Source organism: Rattus norvegicus, chromosome 13 (genome assembly GCF_021556685.1).
Source record: "Rattus norvegicus strain SHRSP/BbbUtx chromosome 13, alternate assembly SHRSP_T2T, whole genome shotgun sequence".
Classification (NCBI taxonomy): Eukaryota; Metazoa; Chordata; class Mammalia; order Rodentia; family Muridae; genus Rattus; species Rattus norvegicus.
Genome location: NC_141546.1, coordinates 51,989,705 through 52,011,076, shown reverse-complemented (window position 1 = coordinate 52,011,076; position 21,372 = coordinate 51,989,705). Strand labels below are relative to the sequence as shown.

At 38.2% G+C, this 21,372-nt stretch overlaps 1 long non-coding RNA gene across 4 annotated transcripts in view; it reads right to left on the bottom strand.

Annotated features, from left to right (window-relative positions):
- The window catches only part of LOC108352541 (uncharacterized), a 34,681-nt gene extending 14,060 nt beyond the window's left edge, over positions 1–20,621 (bottom strand). For all 4 annotated transcript variants that reach the window (XR_015635983.1, XR_015635984.1, XR_015635985.1 and 1 more), the window contains exon 1: positions 20,414–20,621. This is a non-coding gene — a long non-coding RNA (uncharacterized LOC108352541). The remainder of the gene's footprint in view (positions 1–20,413) is intronic.
- Positions 20,622–21,372: the final 751 nt, after the last annotated feature.

The window sequence follows — 21,372 nt, the reverse complement described above, 5'->3', positions numbered from 1 at the left end:
TTGTTTCCTGTAGCCTGTTTGATGAGCTCACCATTTGTAGTCTGTAATGATGGAAGCCATTATCTTCAATACTGGCTATTTGTTGAACACAGACTTATAAAGTCATGGAAATTAAGGAAAATGAATTTATACAATACAAATCAAACAACTCCAATCTGAATTTCAATTACAAAGGGTATTTTTTATTCAGACTGTTGAAATAAATAAGGCTCTTTGAATGCTATCATTCAGGAGAAAAAGAACTTTCTAGAGATATTTCAGTCATAGGATTGCTTCTTTGATGTCTTCCTGGCTGTTTTTCCCCTAAGTCCTTACCCATTAATTCAATATTTCAATAAATATTCACCTGGAATTCACTATATCAAGAGCTTATGTTGAGTAAATGAAACCTCCATTTATGGAATAGTCTTCAAAAGATGAAGAGATACTACAAAAGGAAAATATGGTAAGTGCCATGCACAGCATAGAGCTATAAAGTTATTGGACTTTAAAGGGACTCTATTTGTCAAGTATGGATAGGGGAGATGAATCTTAGATGATTCGATCTCAGCTAGTCTCCATCTGAATGTTCAAAGAGTAAGGAAGAAACATTTCAATAGAGTAAACATCGTAAGCAAGCTTGAAAGGTATATGGGACTAGCGATAGCCCCACATAATGATAGGATGCCTTAGGCTATGATAGTTTATATGCTTACACTCTCTAGAGATGAGGATTCGAACTCTTCTATAAAAGCTAAATACATTTAGATATACGTGGACATATGTTCTCCAAAAAAGCGATTTCTATTGTTTTCTCTAGGTTATAATTTAAAAACCAAAAGAAATTCTCAAAGACCAAGGTAGATTAAATAAGCCACCAAGTAACATATACCATTGAGAAGAGTGGCCCCTTGACCAGTTTTGAGCTCTTGCAGACAGAAATGACATAATCTTTAAACCATTCTTTGGCATTGTTGTAATCAGGATATGAAGGGCATATGCCATCACATCTTAGATGTGTTAAAGTTATCAGGGGTTAGCCTGTATGGTGAGATGTGTACCTGTGTGTGAACATTGAAGTACTTCTTCTAGTTTTGCATGCACAGTGAGTACAAATCCAGGGAGCTTGCTAAAGGCCCTTGCAGAAATCTGCTCTTCTGTTTTGGTATTTCTAGAGAGAGTCGCTATTTTGTCTTCCGTGTGCAAATAATTGTGACTCACTATAAATTTCTTGATCTGTTCCAATTTCAAGCAAAAGAACACTGTGTTCTACACACACAAAAGCACAATCATTTTCGTTGTTGCTGCTGGTTACTTTTTAAATATTCTTGTGGAAACTGGGTTCCTGGCTAGGGCAAACAGCTATGAGAGTTGCTGGGGTAAGCATCAGCATCCCTTCTTTGTGCAGACTCTCAAGAACTCAAGGACGACCAGTGAGTGTTGTTCTCATGCGGACTACAGGTGCGTTCTCTACTCACAGGCATAAACCACACTGATTGGCTTGTCTATAAGGACAGGGCTAAGAAAGGGAAATGGATACTTGTTTTTAATTCCTTGACTAACAACATTACATTTCATACTCCAACCCTAGTGTCTCATTTCAGGAAATCTGAAGTAACCCATGTGAGTGAATTTCTGAATCATCTCTTAAAAGGTAACCTTCATCCTCTCGTACTTTGATTTGGCATCTTCTAACGGCTGTCAACTCTCTAATAAAAGTGCTTGCAAAACACAATTGTGCAAATGAATCACATGCAGTGACACAAAGGGGATTCCCAGAGGAAAATGATCTGCATGTTTGCTGAGTTTCACTTTGAAGAGGGGTTGCTGTGTAAAATACATGAATTATGAGAAGTCAGCCAGCCCACAGGTTGCCCTTACACTCAAACTGCAGCTATTCCGGTCTTCCAGAATATAACTGGCCTGCCCAATAGATTCTGGTGTTTGCCATCACCTACAGTGCTTGAGGTAAACCTTTAGACTCCACACCATGAAAAATTCTGTTAATTTTGTTCCCTAAAATAAAAAAAAAACTGAATGGAAGAAGATTCTGTCTCAGATGGCTATCTGAATAATGACAAGCTTCTTTGGGTATCTGAAAACCTTGGTCGATCTGCCCAGACTCCTTCTTAAAATCCTTTTACAACTAAACCAATAGATATCTGTTGGATGTATAATCTATATTCTTATGCTAAAATCAGTCCAGCATATAGGACTAGCTTTCCTCACGCTCAATCCCATACCTCTTAAAAATGTCTGAAGAGAAGCCGTGTTACAAGCTATTTCAGTTGTACGCTATGGCCAATCTGCCCTTGATAGCAAAGGGCAGATACCAGTGGAAGAGCCAAGAACAGAAGAGAATGGAGAAAAGGAATGAAAAATTCACAACTAAACCAAGGTTTTTTTTTTTAACAAATTCTCTGCAAACCCAGTAATAATATATAGCAAAGGTGCTTGGCTAGAGAGAGTCTATTCTTTGGATTAGTGGATGAAAGCACTTTCAATAGTATTAGACGTCTTTACAGCATATGAATCTTCAGGCAGTTTTTACATGATGAGATATCTATCTTCTTAGATGTTTCCCCGTTAGTGGGACTTCCTGTTGACATATAGAAGGGACGAGTGTGTTTAAAGGCTATGTATGCTGCATCCGATGATGAGATTTGGAAGTTGGTTGGTATAGAGGTGAAGAGGAGTTTGAGAAGGCAATCCTCCCTAGTTTGTTGGGAAGATCAACTGGTTTTGTCTGTGCAATTCACAGTACCACTTCCTGAAAAGAATAGGTGGTCTAAGTCTCTGGTGTAAAATGTCAGTGAGAAAATGAGGATGGAGTGAGAGAAACAGGGTTGGTATAGAGAGCAGAAGACGACATGGCGATGTTCATGCTCACATTCGCAGGTTTTTCTTTCAAACTTCTTTATTACAGTGTGAGTAGGGTGTGGAGCAGGGAGAATGGTTACAGTTCTGGGAATCGCTTCAACTCGTTTAGGTAGTAAAGCCACTCTTTCTCACCGTGTGCGTGTGTGTGTGTGTCTGTGTATCTGTGTGCATGTCTGTGTATGTGTGGTGTGTGTGTGTGTCTGTGTGTGTGTCTGTGTGTATGTGTGTGTGTGTGTGTGTCTGTGTGTGTGGTGCATGTGTGTGTCTGTGTGTATGTGTGTGTGTGTGCGTGTCTGTGTGTGTGTTTATGTGTGTGTGTGTGTATGTGTGTGTGTCTGTGTGTGTGGTGTGTGTGTCTGTGTGTGTTTATGTGTGTGTGTCTGTGTGTGCATTGTTTTCTTGATATATTTATAATGTCAATAAATAATTTTGTTTTTTGTTTTTCTCTTTAAAACTCCCTTTTTGTAATTTATGTTTGCCTTTTAATTTTTGTAGAATACCTTTGAGGAGATATTTTTTACTCCTGACTTTTCTTGTGTAAAGAACTCCACCAACCAAACATTGTTAGCTCTTCTATTCACCCTGCTCCACACTCTACTCATAGTGTAATAAAGAAGTTTGGAAGAAAAACCTGGCAATGAGAGCGTGAACATTGCCATGTCTTCTTCTGCTCTCTCTACTAACCCTGTTTCTCTCACTCCATCATCATTTTTTTTATCCTATCCTTAAGGCAGGGCATGTAAGTTTTTGGATGGATTTTAAGTGGAACATCACAGTAAACGTATGAGATATCCCATGATGCAATTTTTCAGTCTACGTGTTTGAGGTAAGGGCCACATTGAACAAAATAGCCGGCTGTAGCAGGAATGACAGCAGTAGTCTATTTCCATTCATTGTACTTTTTCACTGCTGCCAAGTGTAAGTGAGAAAAGAGGGTGTGATTTATTGCCTCAAGAAGGCCAGGAGTTTCAAACAATACATAGCTTGAAACAAATATTTGCTTCTGCACAAGTGTTCATATCACCAACACACTGCAAATGTATATTTCATATGCTTACTGTGGTCTTGTTCCACTTAAAAATTGGTTCAAAAATATATGTGTAGTAACCGAATTTAGAAAATGATCTCTATTTCCTCTGGTAAAAGCATTGATTATATTTTTTCATAATTCTTTATTCTAAAGAAAATGATAATGTCTATGAAAATGATGGTAATATGTCAAATAAATATATATTAAGACTTACAATGAAAACACATGTGTCATACCTTCTCTTGTTCCATTAGGCAATTTAAACTTGACTATAAAGAAATAACTTTAATAACTTTCTTTTTCTTGCACTTCAATAATTTGTGTAAAATGCTCAAAATCTTTTAATCCTTTATTTTTTTAAAATACATCAGTTATCAAGGTGGGGGCTGATTCCTCCCCTCGTCACATAAGATGATTTTTTTCACTTCTTCCTTGAGTGTTTTCATTAATCTAGAGAGAGCATTTCTCTTTAATAAGGCAAAACAAAAACCATAAAAATGAAGGGAAGAATACAATTCCCTTTTTGTAGGCACATCTCCAGCTTCATGTGCAAGGCTTTGGGTTCAAGTCCCAGCATTTACCAAAAAAAATATTTTTTTTTCATTAATCCCTCAGTAAAGGAAACCTCCATCTCATAAAACCATCTGCTACCCATTTACATAAAGGCTTTGGCCAGTTAGTCAAATCTCTTGAAACTGGTTGCACTAAGGCAAAGAAATGCAGTGATACATTGAAGAGCATAATCTGAGGACACAAAGACCGACCAGTAGTTCAGCTATGGCTAATAAAAAGCCACATTGTCGACAAAAGGCTCATTAGGGGAAATCAGCTATGTTGTCAGGAAGGGAGAACACACTCCAGAGAGCACATCATTGTGTCTGTTATGATCGCTATTGGGAAACCTACTGAAGTGTCACTTCCACAGAAATGAGAGAAACGTGCAGACTAGCAGAGAATGCCTCTCGTGGCACTTGAAACCACTCTAAGGCACCTGAGTCTCTGTGCACCTGAATCTCTCTATGACCTATTAGCTATGTCGACTTCATTTCTGAATGCCCTGGGAGCTTGGTGAGTCTTCCCCAGTCAGAATGCCCCATATCTGCCTTCAATCTCAATTGTTTGCTGACAGCCTAACTTTTAATTTCTTTATAAAATAAGTTCACATATTTCAGCAAGGAAACTGTCTTAGCTCCAAAACTTTGTAGGAATTCACACTGGGTGAATTAAAACTGCTTATAAATCCAGTTCTAGAGGATCTAATGTCTTTAGGTTTTCATGGGCACCTACACTCACAGGGACACATCTCCTTCACACACACACACACACACACACACACACACACACACATGCACGTGCACACACACACACACACACACACACACACACACACACACACACAGAGCAAAACAAAACAAAATGACAAAAAAAACCCTAATGACTAAAAACCCAGAAGAGTGAGAATATAGAAACTAGTCATCAAAATTCATGACAAAAACAACCAGAACGATGGTAGTGACAGTTTTTAACATCTTGACCGTGGCTTCTTAAAATTGTTCGTACAGGGAAACATAAAGGGTAGAAGCATATAGGAACTCATTTGGTTGCAAACATTAGCTTTGATAAAAATCCCACTGAAGACAACAGAAGGTGTGGTCTGTTTTGACAAGAAGGACCAGACTTCTTAAAAAGAGCTCATCTCTTTGCTGCTGTTTCCACATCTGCAACGATCAGGCATCCTTGCACAACACAGTATACAAGGCAGATGTCCCATACTATTAAATATTCTCTAAGTTATTATTATATGTACATATATATGTATTATAAGTTTATATAAACAAATCATATATTCATTTTACACATACACACATATATACTTTCTTCAGGTAAGTCCCACTAAGCAACTTAAAGACGTGACTAGTTAATAATTCCCAAATGTTATAATACTTAGGGACCCACACTAGACCCTGAGGTGAGAGACTCCTATCTCTGCATCTAAATGACGTGCTTTCTTCTGTTTTAATTTCAGTCACTGTGAGGTAGAAAAAAAAACCCATCAAACCAGTAACGCATTTTATTTTATTTTATTTTTTTTGGTTCTTTTTTTCGGAGCTGGGGATCGAACCCAGGGCCTTGCGCTTCCTAGGCAAGCGCTCTACCACTGAGCTAAATCCCCAGCCCCCAGTAACGCATTTTAAAATGCAAGTTGGCATGAATTCCAAGAATTATGTAGCTTTATCTCATATTATCATGGGTAATCAATACTTGACTGTTCAGGTCAGATGTCTAATGAGTTCCATTCCAGGGAAGACTGGGAAGGAATGTGTTCAAACACCACAGAAAAGCCGAATTACTTTACTGATTAATACTTCTGTATACTGATCTCCCTTGATATACACCATAATAAACTACGACCTATGACTATGACAATATACCACTCTTTTTTTTTATTAAGTTAGTTTTTTGACAATTTCTTCTGTATCTGCAATTCATTCTGGTTACTCTCCCCTCTCCCCTCCCTCTCCTATCTCCTTCTGATGCCTGTCCCTTCCTTTCTCCCTCCCTGTCCCTTTCCCAGATGCACAACTCTTCATTTCATCGTATAACTAACTTGCTTTGACCATTGGATTGGGCCTACCTGTTGATGCCTGGGGTACACCAGGGGTACAAAAGTGATCGCAATGTCTGATTCTTTCTCTGTTTCTAAATGTACAGTTAATTTTTACAGCAGTTATATTTGTTCAAGGACCCTCTGTGATGGCTGCCCAGTCAACTTTCCTCACAGTTTTTCAGTGTTTTGTTTTTTTAATCTCCTTTGCCTACTCAACATGCTATATTCTGTACATCCATCTAGACTGATGTAATGTGTCTATCAGAAATGTTTACCAATCTTACACCTGTATTAGGTTTCTCTATAACTCATTCACAATAGCCCCAAGGTCCATCTCATAACTTATTCCATTCAAAGGAGTAGACTCGTTAAAATCCCTTCAAAAAGGCCAAGCTGAATCTAAGCACATGAATCAATCAAAAATATTGAACATTATATATATGTATATATATATGTATATATAAAATCCATGCTTATATTGTCTGAAAAATATTTTGACAATATTCTCTTTAGAGATTTCATGTAGATTTTATGAGTTAAAATATGTAACCAGGAATATAGAATTGTTAAAACTCTTGATTTCTTTTTAATTTTTTTCTAACAAATTTTGGTTTACTCAGAAATTTGACGAGACACATGAAACCTCCCTCGTGACTTACTAAGTGTTCAACTGGAAGCTTTAAGTCGTGAAACGGTAACTCAAATCAGCTTCTGCCTTGCAGAAAACAAATCAGTCTATGCTTGAACACTTTCCTTCTGAAAATTCTTGATTCCGGGTAATACAATGGGTGCACTGCAGAATCTTTAGTCGGTCCTGTGCCCTAATGATCATGTGTTTCTTTGCCAATGTTTACGGAATAGACCAATATTCTTTACATTTACGTGGCGTTTCATTTGTAAAAATCTGAAATTTGGAGACAGTCAGCTTATACATATGTACAATCCTTAATGGTCTGAAATGTCAAGAAAAGACATTCTCAAGACGCTTCTCTTTGAACATATACTGAATATTTGAAATTCTTAAGGACAAGAAGAGGAATTAAGTAAGTCCTAGAATTACACAAAGAACATAAAATAATGTGGAGGGCGATTCTCAGAAGCACATAGGGTTATTGAGATGGGGACACTGGTCAGCAGACCATCATCAACGAGTTCTTGCTTTCTGTTGCTCTGACACTTGCTTTTGTTCTTAGAGCCTTGTTTTTACTATTAAACTCCTGTATTCTATCACTCTTACCATCACTGTCTCTCCACTTTTGTGTGCTCTGCTCATAAAGAGTGGCTTATTTTGTCTTTCCCTCAGTTGTAATTAACTTTAATGATATTTGAGGCAGATAGTCAGATTTGTCATGTTCCCTAGAAATTGCCCAAATCAATGCCAAGGACTTTGCGATTTTCTGGGGTAGGACACCGGAAGTGTGAGGGGCTGGGTATCCAACTTGAATCCTCTATACAAGTTTTATCTGCTTTTAGCCACTGAGCCATTGCTCTGCCCCTAGATTTTTGGGACAGCGTGGTTTGAGAAAGGATTTCTGTGTAACCCTGGCTGTCCTAGAACTCACTATATTGCCCTGCTTGGCCATGAACTCAGAGATCTGTCTGCCTCCTTATCCAGAGAGATGAGGTAAAAGCATGTACCACTACCACCCGGCTCGGATTCAATTTTTTAGCCCTCTAGTAATCTCTTGAATTTTTGATAGAAAATAATGTTGCACCATTTCACCAGCTAAATCTCTTAAACACTGAATTTTCCCTTTAAGTGATCGACCTTAAAAAATATGAACTCTTCCTTTGACTAACAAATTGTTGTATTTTATGTACCCTTTAGTAAGCGTTGGTAGTTTCTAGTCCCATGCAGTTCTTTCTTTAGGTTAGCATTCCATTTAAAAATGTCTTGTAAGAGGATTAAACCTATACACTCAAAAGTGACAGAAGTAATGGGATTCAAGTCCAAATGAAACCATTAGCAATGTCTTGTGTTCATTTGAGTTTTTACAGAAGCCTTTCAATTTGCATCTGTTCCGTTTGTCAACTACTTTAGAAGTAGAGATAGTTTGGGCACACAAACAGATACAAGACATTTGTGGCTGTCAGATTTATGGCATGTTTTGAACGGTTGTTTGATTATCATTTCTTAAAGGAACAATTAAATCTTTTATATGGACCTCACTAGGAAAAGGATTTCAACATAGTTAAAACTTTTATATCTTGGGAATTACTGAAATGAATATTACAATCACTGTTTGAATCACTTGGTATAATTTTTTCCTCCATAGGTTACCGTTACTCAGGTGGCGGTCCTGATTCTGAAATTATTTCTATGTCTGACACCTGCAACTCTTAGTTCAAATCTCCGTGGCCATTCCCAGAGTGAAAAGGTCTTTGTTCATTGCCGTCGTAAACTGTGCAGCGCTACCTCGTGCACGGTATGAACTAACAATTTACGAGGCAAGCTGTTCACAAACAAGGATCTTGAGCAAGTTCGCATTAAAAAATTCATAGTGTAAACTTGGCAAAGTTCTCATCATTCACTCAAGGATTAGCTTCCCTGTAATGGAAATAGTGCCAATGCCTAATTAAAACCTAGTAAATTTCATAATACATTGAAGATATCTATTCTTCCTATTACCATCTAAGTCAGCACCTGGGAATCCCTGGGTCAAACCATGACCTCCCAATGATAGTTCAGCGCTATCCCTCGTTGCTATGCTACTGAGTATTCCCAGATGATCAGAGAATCTTTGAGAGCTATTCCTACTCAACACAATCTTTACCTGTGAGTGGCAAGGTTTCCTCACTCCCCTTGCTTTATCCATGACATGTATTATCAGAATTATTTGACCTGTTCAACTACGAAATTTTCACAGACTACGCTTATCCTCAGAAGACACACACAGCCCAGTGGCATTTTTTAAGAGCAAAATAAATGAAAGCAGATAATGCTATATAAATGTGAGTCTGTATTTTAAAAGGATGGAACACTTGTATAACGTATAGATTATTCCAAGAGCTCAGAAATCATCAGACAGTGGGAGTTCTAGCTGTACTGGCATAGAGATTTGTAAACATCTTGGAGACGTAGCTCAGTCTTTGACAGTCACTGATTGGAACCAGAGCTCCTAGAGAATCATTACACCATCCAGAGCCATAGAGAGTCATAGCATTTCCAAAGGAGCAACCTTTCTTGGTCCTTATGCAAGGTGCTTCATAGTTGTTGAACAAGCATAATGAGAAGCAGACAGGAGGATTTTGAAAGACTAGTAATGAATTGACCAGGGTTCTGGGAAAACAGCAATGAAAATGGCCAAGGGTGTGACACTGACTATGTAATTACCTGCAGTGGAAGAGTACTGGCAGCTAATGACTATAAGTAGCCAAAGATAACAAAGAAAGACCTCATTGCAATGATATTGTATACATTTGTAAGTCTTGGGATAAAATAAATAAGATGAGAGCTGATTTCCACAGTCTTTAATGTACTCTATCAAAAAATGTGACGTGTAAATAAGTGGTTTTGTCTACAAAATATATCTAAAAATAATCTAACATCTGCTGTGCATCAATCATACGTTGTTAGAAGGGGCATGGTATTATCCTATATTTCTAGCATAAATAAAATCAGTGATTATATTTTACTGGAGCTTGTGGTAAACTCTGAATAGAAGATAATAAAGAATGGAGCCCTTCATATCTCTTATTCTCTTCACTGGGTCATGTGAGGCCATTGTCTTGAGTCAATGTTTATTACTGGATACTAATTACCCAATGTTGGGATAGCAGGCAGCTTCTAAATGGACGACGAGTGCAGTCTGCATGAATACCCACCTTAAGTATCTGAGTCAGTACCTCAGTCTTTTCCAATTAAATGGTAAGCTACTTGGCTTAAGTTGTAAATTACTACAGATGTGTTCTCATATACTGTTTCGCAAGTAGTTTACTTACTAAGGAATCTTCAAAAGAAAACAATTCATCTTACCTATGCGTATTAACGTCTTTTTTTCTTAGATTTTTGTGTAAGAGAAGACATTAAGTGATGGAGGAGGTCTATGCTCTAATGGCTAGGTGCGGAAAGATCCCTGGTAAGTCTGTGTCAGAATGTACCACCATGTGGTTATTGCAAATCTCCGACAACACATACATATAGGAAACTTTTTCAGAAATGCATTCTTTTCTTTTCTCAAAGGTCGGCACACCACTCAAAATGAAGAAACAAACAAACAAAAAAAAATAATAATGACATGACACTATTTACTGAGTTTCCTTCCCATGTCAAGCTCAGCACAGTTCTAAGAATTTCTCAGAATATTTTAAAACCAAGCATCCTTACAAACGGCTCAGAGAGTGAGAAAGGTGAATGCGTCGATGTACGGAGATGACTCTAACACAGGTTCTTTATAAAAGCAGGGGGAGGTGAGAAACAGGATGCTAAAGCATGACGTCATCGCCTTGTGACCCACTCCTCGTGCCACATGAGTTGTAAAGGACTGGCCTGTAAAGGCTCCACAGAAAGGGGAGCTAGGTGTCGGCTTTCTCCGTGTCTGCCACCCAAGTTAGTGGAGGATGAAGAAAACTCTTTCAATGTCTTACCACAACAGTCACCAAGTTATATACGTAAAAGGTTTAATTGCAGTAATTTTGCCCCTTCCCCCTCCTTTAAAGTGGGCCAACTGGGAATTTTACATTTGACATCTCATTTTTTTTTAACAGTCTCTGACGTAGAACTGATCAAACTGTGTCAATGCAGATAAGAAAGATGAACAACCAACTAGAGGAAAGGCCTCTATTCCGCAGCCAGAGGAGAATCTGTGTGTTTGGTTTTCCCTAATTGTTTGGAATAAGTAAAACAAAATACTGAAAATTATACATCTTTGAAGTAGAAACATGAATCTAAATATTATTTTGCCATTAATTTCCTGTGTAATTTGAAATACTTTAAAATTAAAATGAAGTTTCATCTATATTTTTCTAACCATAAGAAACATTTGCATATTTAAAGTCATGTATTTTGTCAAAAATCAGAGATTTAATTTTCCTTAAAATTAAAAAATGTATTTAAAATTAGTGAACTAAGATCATATAGAGTATATGATCTATATATAGAATGTCGCCTGCCAAATACTTTTTTCAGAAAAGTAAAACAATATTCTAAATCTTTTTAATATGGTTTTAAATATCCGTCTAATCTCTCTCTCTCTCTCTCTCTCTCTCTCTCTCTGTTCCATGGTTGAGTTTTGGGGTATCTCATGCTTCATACATGCAATCATGCATTAGATTTTGGATGTGTAAATCTGTCTGTTTCTCATAAACGATCAACACTTATCAAATGTGATATAAATCCATAAATGTAATTTATAAAATCTTATAGCTAAAAGTTTCCAACATACCAACATGCTATTGTTTTGGGTTTTTTAATCTCTCTTTTAGTTGCATGTTATAAAATAAAATTAGTCTTTTAAGAGTAGTCAATGTAAGAGTATGCTTAGGGTATGCATAACTTTAAAAGAAATACCTATACAAAAATATCTGTACTCCCTTCCAAGAGACATGGTTTGGGTAGAAGTAGCCATTTTAGATATTCTTACAGAAATATTACAGTTACACCGCAGTAATGTATTTTAGGTTCAAGTTATACTTGAGCAGCCTCAGTTATAGCTTAAAGAACAGCCATGCTCACTGCTTATTAATTACAAAGGAAGTGGGTCTGAGTTTACAGAGCTTTGAAGAATGCTCCCATAACAACTACTGGGTTCTTCTTAACATTCAACATATTTTGCTCATTCAGGAATGGAAGTTTGCTCAGAGTGCCTAAGAATGGGCAAGCACTTCACAAATGTTGCACCTGGAACCAAGAGGAGTGAAGAGGGCAAAGGTCAGAACCAGGCTTTAATAAGCATTGACTAAACAGACCTTAGACTGAGTGAAAAGTCCAGACGCCCCCTGCAGCGTCATCTTACTTCTGATTTTACTCTTTTCAACATGGAGTATAATCCATAAATACAGCCAAATCGCTGGCAGCTTAGCCTCTGGTTTTAGTTTAGTTTTTATCTTCCAGAGACTCCCCCTCACCCCGCCTCTTTGCAAAGATTTAAAAATTTAACCCTTTGTATCCCCTCCCCATTAACCAATAAATGTCACTGTTAGCTTACATCTGTAACTCTTTCCAGAACAAGAGGCACCTTAAGTGTTTTCTAAGCACAGTGCTGGCTGGGGGATTCCTTTTTGCCTAAAACGTTTGAATAATATTCTGGTAAACGATTAAATGGATCAAGACAATCAAACCACAGAATCAGCAAAAAAAAAAGGGGGGGGGTGTGTCTTTCACACATCTTCTCCTGTGGTAGATTTAAATGAACACTTCAAATGTTAAAAGGACTTTTTCTCCCACTTACTACCACATAGAAGTTAAATTTCCATAGGAGTTTCTATATGTGCACATGAGTGCTGAAAACGTCCAAATGTTGAGACCCTTACAACTTCAGGTCAGGTGACACAGCTTGTCCTGATAATTCTGTTGGCTTCATCTCCTGGTTGCTTGCCTTATTGTCTCTCCTTTAACCTTTATTTGCAAAATAAGAAATTCTACTTCTTTTAAACAGTGATTTTCCTCCAGGAAATATACTTACTGGAGGGGAGAACACAAGAATGAACTGGGCATCCATCTTGAGCTTATTAAACGAGAGAACCCTTCCACTTGGAGGTGGGCTTACTGCGTGAGCTAGACGTGAGAGGCGTCTGTGGCTTGTTATTTACGACATTTCAGATTGTCAGAATGCCAGAGACATCTGCACGAGCCCCTATATTTATCCTCACATCTATTCATATAGCACCACTTCCTTTACAGCAAAGGATATAAAATTATGCCTCTCAATGCAGGATGACGCAAACCGTCACTGAGGACTAACGGCTGGGTGCACAGCACCCTGGATGGGAGGCAGCGACTATACAGGGGAGGTTAAGCTGCAGAAGGCTCCTAAACTGGAAAACCAGTACAAAGAGTGACCAGGGAGAGCTGAAAGGGGACCTGGGTTTCCCATGGCTCTCTACCACAGAGTCATTCCCACAGTCTCACAGGACAGGAAAGAGACCATAGTGAGGGCAGACATTTTGCACAGCTGCAAAGGTTCCATAACTCTCCGTCATTTATCCTGGATTTTCTTTCTTTTTTTTTTTTTCAGAGCTGGGGACCGAACCCAGGGCCTTGCGCTTCCTAGGCAAGCGCTCTACCGCTGAGCTAAATCCCCAACCCCTTCTTTTTTTTTTAACCAAAATGAAACTTAGGATCCATGAAGCGGAATTAGAGTGGGAATCTCAACCACAAACCTACAAAAATAAAAAGTGCTAACACTCACTTAGCTTAAGGAGATGTAGAACTATTGTTGAATTAAACACTTTTGATCAGCCTTGACCCCACAGAATCAAGACCTGATTAGTAGCCAGTGATACTACAGAAAAGGAGAAAAATGGAAGTAATTAGAGTCATCATCCTTGTTTGCATCTGTATCTTTATTATTTAGTATGAATGATGAAAATTTTCAATACCGATTTAATTTAATCACACCCATAATCCCATTCTCCACTATTTGCTATAGCCTGGCTGTGATTCATGATTAAATAAACTCTGTGGTTCTAAAGGTAAAGATATGCTGTAGCTGTTAATAAATTAAAATCTTAGGTGGTACTTCGCTGTCATTTTTATTGTTAGTTCATAGTTTTGATCCCTTAAGATCTTTTACATCGTCCTATAGGATAAGACAGAACTGGGTAAATTAGAGCAGGAAACTTACATTTGTAATTGGTTTTTCCAATTTTAAGTCATTAAGAAAAATATTTAATACGAGAATGGCAGTAACTCACATGCCAAAGGACACGATTACAGTCCTCAGTCCAATGCATGGAGGCACAAGTTGACTCACAGGAAGTTAAGATAACCGAACGCTAATTTCCCCAAGGTATGTGAAGAATTGACTCCATGTATGAGTGACTTAGAGCACAGCCTTCAGAACTGCAAATTCCATGGGTGGTCCACCTTGGTATTTGTATAATTTTGATGCAAAACATTTCATGAACGTTACCATTCACTGGGTGCATTTTTTCAAGCATTTGCATGAACGTGGCTTTTGATAAAGCATCTCTTTTGGGGCAGTCAATATATTTGTTACATACTAGGTTGTACCCCAATAATGAGCATGACCTTGAACCCAGGGTCTGCACTGCTGTAAAGCCTCTTCAGGATTTTTTAGTGCACCAATAACTGATATTTATTTTCTAAATTCCTATCTGTCTTTAAAATGTGCACCTTGAGTTCAACTTTACTTCTAAGTTTTTCTATCAAAATAATGCCAGTATCTCATGGGATTGCCATTCCAAAAATGTTCTTCTTAGAACAGAGTTCTTTTAACTGCAAAAAATAAATATAAAGAAAATGATTTGAGCCAAGAATTTATCCAAAAGAGGGTCTGAGTATAGCTCAGTGGTCGAATGTGTGCTTAGCACGTATTAGGCCTTGGGTTCAAATCTCAGTACCGCCACATCCCTAAAATGAACAACAAAAAATTTAGGGGTGCCTACTAAAGTATATATCCACTTTCAAAGCATATATAACTAACTGAACTATATATTATATTTACATATAATATATATAATTCACTGAACTATATATTACGCATATACATACATATATATCTCATCTTCTATTTCCAGTATAATTGCTAGTAAAAGTATGAATAAACTTCAAGGAAAATATTTTTCATTAGTTAGCATTCATATACAATATATGAACAATCCTGATAATTAATATTTCCATAAAAATTTAAAATGCATAGATATATATACATATATATGATGAAATGATTTACTTAAGCAATGAGGAAAATAAATATGACAGTCCATCTTTCTATCTCAATTCAACTGTTATGCTACTATTTTAGGGCACTTTTTAAAAAATGAAGCTATGTAAGTGCATAACAATTTTTGATTTTTATGATTAAATGAGAAAATCAGATCAAGCAACTAATTCTCACTAAAGAATAATAGTGCAGTTATTTTAATGTTAAACATTTTCAATATTTTCAGCTAGTTTGGGTTGGCTAGCAAGGGTAAAATACAAAGGCAGAGCTGAGGCAGAGAGACTTACAATGCCTCCAGTGATTTCTGTCCCGGCCCTTCCTCTGCACATGGTCAATTAGAATTGAAAATCCTGCGCTGATTTCATTCGCTGGAATTTTTAAGCAGGTCAGGAAGAAAGATGTTATTGAAAGGAAGAGTCTCATCTAAATAAGAAAGGAGCGTGTGGCCATCTGGTCTTAGCTATACGCTATACTATAAAAAGTTATTTCGGCTGAACTAAGGGTTGGTGTTTTTAAAAGATGTGCCAAAAATCAACCCAAAATTCATTTATAGTAAAAAAAAATAGGTATATAGACATATATACCCTAAATGTTTCTTTTTAAACCCCCAAATATGCATTTGGTTCAGTTCCTATCTGTGATTCATGAGATGGTGTGACCCAGCGTCTCCCTGAGCCTGAGTAGGTTGCAAGCAGAGGGTCAGTCAATCACTTTCCAAACTCTCTCTGCCTTCACAGGGCATCTAACAAAACAGTGGCTCTTTTGTAAGTCATAAAAATAACTTTGATAGCCTTCATTCAAATTAATTTTGAGTTCAGCATGCGTCCAGACTGGGAGAAGAAAATTTGGAGCATAAAGCAGCAGAACCAGTTCCCCTTCTTAGCCATTGCAACTAGACTTTCCTTGCACTCTCTGAACACCGCTGGGACATCTGTGCACAATAATCTCAGGCCTTCAGACTACAGGGGAAGCTTAAAAAAACACCACTGTTCTCTTCATGAAGAGATTATGACCTCTAGACTTTTAGGAATCAACCGTGTACTCAGAAACACAATCTGGTTCTGTAGTAATTTTTGTTCTCTTCTTCAAATTTGGATTGACGTTTTTGAGTTATGAAAGTAGTGTGTGTGTGTGTGTGTGTGTGTGTGTGTGTGTGTGTGTGGTATTCGTAATAATAATTATCTCACCAATAAACTAATTTATTCAATACCTGAGCACGATTCTCACTTAGAATAATCACAACCAGTGGATCTTGCTACCCAAATGTTCATTGTATTAAAGTACAGTCATACTCTCCAACATTTCAGACACTCTTATATAATAACAAAAATAAACTGTGACTGCAAGCCTATATTCTAATGTATATGTTGAATATAATCCGCACATGGTCAGCTGATACCAAGGAGCACAGCCAGCACAATCTTCAACAAAAAGACAGAGTAAGAATATTCTGTGATAACCAAGACTTCTGGTGTATCCCTGACAGGAAAGAGCACTGGTTGTTTTCTGTTTGGGTACATTCATCTCCTGTTTGTTCTGCCATGTCCAATAGACCATTACCATTGTATAAGGAGAAGAAACTATAGAAAATTGTTCCCTCATAGTTATGATCTGAAACAGCATTTGTTCTTGAATGGGCCTCACGTAGTCCAACTATTTCAATCAAGTCCATTATCTTCTTGTCTTTGAAAGATGCCTTTCTAGTAACCTGTGTCCCCAGAGGGCAATGTCAGCTCTGGCTTTCAGAATGTAGGGTGGAATCAAAAACAGTTTGTTCCTTTTCTCTCTTGGATAAAGAAATTAAATTATGTCTCACCAAGTCAGAACCTCAGCGTGCGTTGGACGGGATTGTTTACATAAAAAAATAGAAAGTCATACCTCAGAAAAAGTTATTTACTTGTTTACGGTAGAGTGTTGCATCACAGAAATACCAGTCAACATGGATAGATTATTTTTGTAAGTACAAAATGTGTCAATTCTTCAACTGCATGTTTTTCTGGGCAATAATCAAATGAAACAATAATTTTTTATTCTCTTGCTTTCAGACAATCACATATTAACATTGGCAGGTAAATCTGTTGTGCTGGTCCTTCAGTTCACAGGCACGTGCTTTGGAAATCTTTTCTAAATTAGAAGTACAAAGAATGAATTTTGAAGCTTACAAAAACTGTATATCAAATGCCGGACATGTCTGAGCTAGCAAATATATCATCATTCCTATATTATTAATAAGTTACATATCAAAACTTGATAGCTAAGGTGTAGGATGTCCGTAGAATTTTTCTCCATGCCTGTCTCAAATTCAGTCATCTTGTGCGGTAACAGTAACCTTTCTTCCCGTTGATACAAGAAAAATAAAATAATATAATACGCATAATATAAAGATCTGAGCACTTGTTTGGTGAGTGACTTTTTAGGAATGACCCACAAAGTAGAAATGAAAAATACTTAGTGAACTCCTGCACAAACACTAAATCCAAGTTTTCATCTAACCCAGATACATGCTCACAAAGGCACAAGAATGGGCATCACTTCAAAACCATTTGTATAAATGATTCTTTCCTTGAGAAATTTTAATAGTAAAAATCATTTAAAATTAATAGCAAAGGACAAATACCAATTCTTAATGGCTATTACTTTTGTAAAATTTTGAGGCAAATTATTTTAAAACGCCTTTCATTTCATCTATTCATATTGAAATTCAGCCACCTCTGACATGTGCAATCAACATATTAATAAGGCATCCTAGGACCACAGAACTCTGACTGACTACATATATCATGATAAGCACACACATACTGCCCCATAAACACATCTTAAAGACAGAGAGATAGTTCCGAATAAAAGACTGCTTTCCTGTGGGTGTTGGTTAACCCGCAAACACTTGAACTTCCTATGGGCACACACCCAGCAGACGCTGGCGTCTAGGTGATTGAAAATGTTGCCCACAAAGGCGAAATTTTATCTGTGATGACATCACCAACTAACCTGGGTTCGTTGTGATAGAGTGGTGTGTTTTTCTAGCTGATGTGTGCATCTTAAGTGTGTGTGAGAGAGAGAATGAGAAAAAGACACAGAGGCAAACAGAACGATGCTCACAGAACGGCAGCCCCAGAAACCCTCTGCAGCCCTCAACGAGGCTTGTAAGAACCTTCCCACAGCCCTCTGACTTTTCCCCCCCTCGATCTTAAATAGCTTAAGTTTGTTCAAAAATGCGTTCCCTCCACCAGCGAATTCGGTTTCTTTTAGTTAACACACTGTGAATCCTCAAATATTCTGCCAGGATCCGTGGAGATGGGATTTCCACACCAAATGAGGCGTGTGCTTCTACGCGAAATGGTGCAGGAGTTGCAGGGTCCCTGGAGACCTGCCTTCGAGTGCTTGAGACATTTTGGTTTCAGAGGTAATGATAGGGTTAAAAATTGAGTCTGTCTAGGGTAGGAGAAAGGGGATATTGTTGTCTTTAATCTTTCCGCAGTATGTGTACGACTTCCATCCCGGATCTGCACATAGTGGTGGAAAAGGCTCGGCATGCATTGCGTGCAAGCTCCTTGATTGTAGAAGGGGGGTGGGGGGGACCTGGCTGGAGTCCAGACAGGCTGGAGCTCTGTTGATCATTATGTCTAGCCTTCAGGTGTCTCCGCGCACAGTGGGCGGCAGTGGGGGAGGTGTAGATAACAGGAGAGAGCAGACAAAGAAAAACTGGTGTATTTTTAAAAGATTATGTGAAATTTCGTGCTCGAGCCTCCCTTAAAAAAAATGATTCCTAGCGTCTTGGACTTTTATAATTACAGCACAGGCTCAGCTCTGGCACCTCTCTAAGCCATAATTAGTTATGTCTGGAGCCTCTGAATAATTCCTTTCAATAATTGATGGAGTTAATATTCTCTTTTAAGAACGGGGAGGGCAGCGTGTTCTTATAAACTCTCTTTCTGTCAGCGTCTTTGTTGTTCGGAATCCTCATCAGTCATAATCACACTGACCTGATGTGCAGTTTCATTTCTTATGAGACTAAACATAACTTTTTAAGGATTTGGATGATTCTCGAAGGAAAGACATAATGCACCGCTTACCCTAGCTGACTGTGAAAAGGAAGCAGTAACTGGAACAATTTCTACCATTTGTTTCCAATTATTGTATAAATGTAAAAAAAATGCTGCTTTGAATGTCACTTCTGTTTAAAACTCCACAGGGGGGGAAACAATCTTACCAGAAATACAACTTAGATGTTAGCTATAACCTTGCCTCCTCCAGCAGGAAGGCATTCTAAATTATTTTATTCTTTGAGGAGTCTTCTATGAAGAAGCTTCGGCATGCTTCCTCCCCACCCCCCCCCACATCCTCACCCCACCCTATTAGGAATTTAAAAAAAAAAAAATCTTTATATGGAGGCCTGGCTCCTAAGACAGAAAGCTGTCTTTTCCTTCTCCACACTGGCCACTTTCAGCTGCCGTCACTCGTGCCGGGGACCTCTTTTCACATTTTGTGGGCAAAACACAAAACCCAGTTCAGTCTCTGTCATTATGGTAAAATTTAAAACACTTCAAAAATGAATCAAAAGAAAGCCCTGGCTTGAAGCCATTGTTCAGATTTAAGAGCTATTTTGCCTCCAAGTGTCTTTAGCCGTCTTTCATAGCTAATTATAATAACTGTCAGATGTCTGGAAAGTGTGGGGTGCCCTAGTCTGTGGAGTCAGCAAAGTTTGTCTTTTATTTTTCCTGGGGACAAATCAAATCTGATTAGACATAAAGAGCAAAAAGAAGGGAACTAAGTACATATGTGTGTGCCTTCATTTTTTTTTTCTCCCTATGAACAAAGCAGCATGCTCGAGCAGTGTCCCAGTGCGGAGCCTCCTACAGCTACTCTTCAGAAAGCCTGACTTTTCTTTTTAATTCTTTATCTTTCACAGAAGAAGGCACGCAACAAATGCTCCCGGTGTAGCTTCCCTGCCCTTTGGCTACCTTTCAAACTGCACCTAAAAGGATTCCCTGGCAAATCCTCGAGTATTTTGTGCTTCTGGCAGAAAACTATTTCAATCAGCCCACTTGACGGAAAGAAATGCATACTTACAATTTTCAAATGCTGCTTCTTGCTCTAGTTCCTTGTCCCTGCGGGCGAGGCGAGGCGAGGCAGAGGCTTCTGTCTCGGACAAACTGCGGTGCAGGTGCAGAATCTTGTTTGCATGCCCAGGAAGGGAGGAGAAGCATTTCCTAAAGTCCCTCGGAACTCGGCCACTTGTGCTCAGGGATCCCTGCTCCACCGTACTATCTGCAGTTCTGAATTGAACTAAATTAGAGCCCATGCGAAAGGCAGGGACAGGCAGTCATGTGAGAGACACGCAGCCATCCTATTGGCCACAGAACCATAGCTTAGGCATTCTGCCTTTTCTACTATTGGTGAAGAGTTAAAACTGAAAGCATCTAGATCCTCCTCTCCTGCCTATTTGTCCTTTATGTGTGGAAGAATGACTGTAGGATTTCACAGTGACAGAATCAGTTAGGAGCCACTAAAGTCACCTCCCAGAGACCGTGGGAGGGGGTGGGAAGCTCAGCTTTTGCAAGATCCACACCCCCACCCCTTTTCATTCCCTTGACCTGCAATCTTGTGTGTGATTTGCCTTCAAGAAAAATGTAGTTGTTGTGGCTTTTCCCTCAGCTCCAGTGCTGATAGAAATAAATTATCATTGCATGCCTTTGCAGAATGTGTCAGGTTGAGGAGCACAGGATCAAGGTCTTCCAATGATAAGTTTTCTGATTTTATTTTGAAAACTAAGAAAGCTTTAGTGCCGTTCTAAACCAACATACTGAATTATTCATTAGTGACACCAGCAACAGAATTAAGGTTTTTGAGTCCTTAGTTCATTTTGGAGAAAACCAAGGGGAAAGTAACGCTAGAAAATATCAAAAAGCAAAATGCCAGAGAAGTTAAATCAGGAACTCTAAGTCCTTTAATGAGGAGGAGGAAATACATTCTTCTCACTCAAATCCCATCTTTAATTACCTCTTTAAGCAACACGAAATGTCCATAAA